We start from the raw sequence: 4,357 nt of genomic DNA, 5'->3' as shown, positions 1-4,357 counted from the left end.
AATTTGTTAATGTATTTTTACTTAATTTGAATTATGCTTAAAATAGAAATCGCCTGTTGGTTCTCTTTTAATTTGGAAAATATGGCCTGGACTAAAAACGTTGTTTATATTTTTGAGTCATGGCAGGTGGTTGACCAAAGTTTTATTTTTCTATTAAAAAATTAGTTCGCTATATCGCCTGTTGGTTCTCTTTTTATTGAGACACGGTTAATGAGACATAAAAAGACATATCAACGGTTGACATGCTATTTAGTATATCAATCTACCATATATCAACGGTTAAGGTTAAAAACTTTGGGACTTTGAACTTTAATATGTTTAGGAGTTTGCATTTATCAAAAAGTGTTTTCAGGTAATTATCAAAAAGTTTGCCAACCAAAAGTTTTGCAGTGGCCGACAATGAGAGAGGACTTTTTATTTACACTATGCTTTGTGTAACTTCATTGTAACAGTAACCAAACTACTACTAAGCTCAGAAGCCAAAACTCCATTTATGACAATGGAATTTTTCTATAAATCTACCTTGTTAATCCATCTTTGCTTAACATACTTCTTCTTAGCCTAATAATATCTGAAAAACAATAGAATTTTCTGACAATTCTTCATTATCAACATTTTCGTTGTGTTTCTCCGGGGACATTAACATGAAGGGTGATACAAAAGTCATGGCACTGATCCAACTTACCAGCATCTCAGCTATTTTTCTGTTCAAGCTCGTGTTTGCTTGCGTCAAACGACGAAGACGTGCCACTACCGCTTCAAATCGTCTTGCTAGCATCTCTGGGGAAGCCAAGGTTGATGTAGAAGTTCCCTAGGTATCATGGTAAAACGTTCATTTCTCTTCCCTTTCTAGCTTTTGCATAAAGCATATAATCTTGGAATTTTTATTTTTATAAAACAAACGAATTTCTCAAACATGTTTAGCATTGTTTTTTTTTTTACTTTGATGAGATATGGAACAATAGAGCAGCCTGCTGGAGGCAATAGTCGTTGCTGTTTAATCAAATATATTTTAAGATGGTTAAATCATGACCACTATATTTATAATAATTTATTCAGTTTTTTCAATACTGTATTTATCTGCAGATTTCTCGCCGTCGGGCGGGTGGTACGGTAGGTCCGTTCAGAAGAGTTTGATGGTGTTTGGAATAAAGTTGTGTGCTTATGCTGGCTGCTTCTATATTGATTTTTTATTTTTATTTTTTGCTTTTGATGAATTGTAGGTTTTATGTAAGAGTTTCAGTTACGTTGTATGGTGCAAAAATGGATTGATTGATTTTTTATTGCTTTGATATTATATAATTTTTATTTTATTATTAATTTTGTTATTATTTTAGAGATATTTACTGGTTAGGTTTCAGCTATTTTAATATTATTTAAATATAAATTATTTTAATTTATTTTAAATTTATTAGAAAAACATTTTTTAAACTAATTTCTTTATTTTTATATTTTTAAAAAAATTAATTTTTCCTTTTATCTTTTTCCTCCCTTTATTTTTCTCTCCCCTCGTATTTTTCACCAAATGATAATTGCTTTTTTTTTGGAGTGGGTTAATCTAATTGACTGGATGCTGTTGGCCTACAACTTTTAATAGACCAACAAAATGAGAAAAACTAGAAGCAAATGCCAATGCAAGTTTTTATTGTGTACATACAGGTTTTCATGGTCCTTTTCCCAATCTGGAATTCTTACTTCACCTCTAAAACCAGACTTTTGTAGTAAAAAATAGTCTAAACCATCTTTGGCTTTAACTAGGTAGGTAGGTTGGGGTATCTCATTTTCTTTTGATTTTAATTTTATATTGTGAAAATTAGAATTTGAACTTAAAAATCAAGTATAAATAGACCTATCCATAGATTAGCTTACTTGCTTAAGTTGGAAGGTCTGTTCGAAATTTAGAAGGGTTTAAGAAAAAATAATTGACTTGAAAAAAGGTTTAAATAAAAAATTTAAAACTTAAAATATATGGGTTTAAATCTTTAACCCCAATCCTACCTATTTTAATTTAGAACATCTTAAAAAAATCTATATTAAGTATATAATACTACTTCAATATAAATATTAAAATAATACTAAAATACTATAAAAAATTTCAATAAATAATTATTAAATATTAAAATAAAATAAATATTTTTAAAAATTTTAAAAATAATGTATAGATGTAAAATTATTTTAGAAATATGGATGAATATTAAATAAAATTTAGGTTGAAAGGGTAGATGCGTAGTATGGTACAATGTTATTTAAAACTAATTTTTATTTATGTTCTTTATAGGACACTTTTGTTAATATTTCTTGGGATCTGGCCTCAACTTCTTGGAAAAGAGGAAAACGATCCCAATCAATCATTATTATTTGTTTGGGGGCCAAATAATGAATGTACAGTTGTACACAGAAAGAATTAAATTCCTTTTCGAAAATCATTTTCGAAATGGATGTATACAGAAGGAATTAAATTCCTTTTCGAATCTAAATCATTTTCAATGTACATCCATTTGACCCAAATTGCTTTAAAATTTAACCTTTAATTGTTACAAAAACGAAAACAAATTATTATATTATTTTATATAATATATTATAGTTTGATATAATTAATATATTTATGTTAATATTTGTTAGCCTCTAAAATTATTTTACAAAAAAACTTTAAAATTAACTTACATATAAATATAATTTATTTAACAATTTATATTATTATATCATATTTAATTAAATTTAAGCTTAAATATGTAAAAAATCTTAAACTTAAAAAAAAAGTAATTAAGCTTCTGTTTTCTTTTTGCATTCAATTGGCTATTTGAACTTTTAAAATGTATCAAAAAGAGCCTCAAATTTTTTCAAAAAAAAGCAATTAAGCTTCTGATTTTTTTTTTTCACTTAAGTGGATACTTGAACTATCAAAATGTATCAAAAAGACCCTTTGATCAATAACTTTAATAGTTGGCTGTTAAAGTTAATTGCCTCTAATTTTTTCTGTTAAAGTCACAACATGTCACAATCACGACATGATATGTGAAAAAAAACAATAAAAAAATAAATTAAATAAAACTAAATAAAAATTATTAAAATTATTAAATTTTAATAAAAAAATATTTAAATTGTATGATGCTGATTATGAATGTCGGGGCGGGATGACCTTCGATTTTGAGGCCATTTAAAAGATTCAGTTTTTTAATTTAAAATTTAAAATAATGAATTACTATATGAAAAAATGACAAGCTAAATGTAAATTCATAATTCTTTTACCAAATATATACTCATATGAATGTAAAATAATTATTTATAAATTACTCCCGCTAATTGTAAAATAAATTACTAATGATAAAATATTATAGAAGTAATTAATATATTATATTTAAATTGTATTTTAATCCTTCTTTGAAGAATAAAGAAAATGATTTTTATACAAATAAGTAAAATGTGTTTTAATTACAGATTTTCAACTGCCACCCGATTAGTTTCTACACATTAATTAAAAAAGCAAAACTAGATTAATTAAGCTGTTGCTACCGAGAAGTTGCTATGAATTTCCGACAGACGTTAGATTTGTCTTTGTCCAAAGAGACTTTCTGCACATAACCATAATGAACTTCTCCGAATAGATTTTTTGTCTCGTAGTTGGGGTCCACAGACTTTGACTATTTATTTCAACAAAAAGAAAGGAATCGGCAGAGCAAGTGTAATGCTGGAATAAATTGATCCAACTTCTTATCGTTCAGAAAATACTAAATTATTTGTAGAAGGAAGCACAAAATATTTTGATATAATATATTATAGTTTTAAAATTAATATATAATGTAGAAGCCCAATTTTATCCTATCTAAATAAATAAAACAAAAAAAAATTAAGTTAAAAAATAAAAATTTCAATAAAAAAAACAGTCCATTTATAAAAAAAAAAAAACCTCAATACCCAATTACCTAAAGGCAAACCCAAATCCCTTAAACCAAAAATAGAAAACTCTAATTCCTCTAAGTCTCTAGTCACCGCTGCTTCTATGCCTTCATCATGTTAGCATGAACGCCACCCGAGGTCTGCCACCATTTCACCAAAATAGCAGGGGAGTGCCTCTCCCTACCATTGACTTCACCGACACCTACAAAATGAAAACACAAGGACATGAATACAAACATGCAAAGAACAGTAGAAAAACAACACTTTAAGTGTAACATATTCGACTATAAAAGCCATGGCAACCATGTATTTATTTCTTACAGAGACAAGCAATCAAAATAGATTAAAAAAAATTGAATACAAACGGTGATTTCTTTTTTCAATTTATTTTTTTATTTTTTTGAAACAAATAAAGTAAAATAGAAAATGAGATTTTTTTACCTGTGTCGATTGTCGATGA

General features: G+C 26.9%; 1 long non-coding RNA gene across 1 annotated transcript; it reads left to right on the top strand.

Annotated features, from left to right (window-relative positions):
- Positions 1-673: 673 nt before the first annotated feature.
- LOC128291711 (uncharacterized) lies at positions 674-1,270 on the top strand. Its single transcript, XR_008281530.1, has 2 exons — positions 674-823; positions 1,087-1,270. It is a non-coding gene; the product is annotated as an uncharacterized LOC128291711 (long non-coding RNA).
- The last annotated feature ends 3,087 nt before the right edge of the window (positions 1,271-4,357 follow it).

The sequence above is a fragment of the Gossypium arboreum genome, chromosome 4 (assembly GCF_025698485.1).
Source record: "Gossypium arboreum isolate Shixiya-1 chromosome 4, ASM2569848v2, whole genome shotgun sequence".
In the NCBI taxonomy this organism is placed as follows: Eukaryota; Viridiplantae; Streptophyta; class Magnoliopsida; order Malvales; family Malvaceae; genus Gossypium; species Gossypium arboreum.
This window is presented reverse-complemented; position numbering and strand designations above follow the sequence as displayed.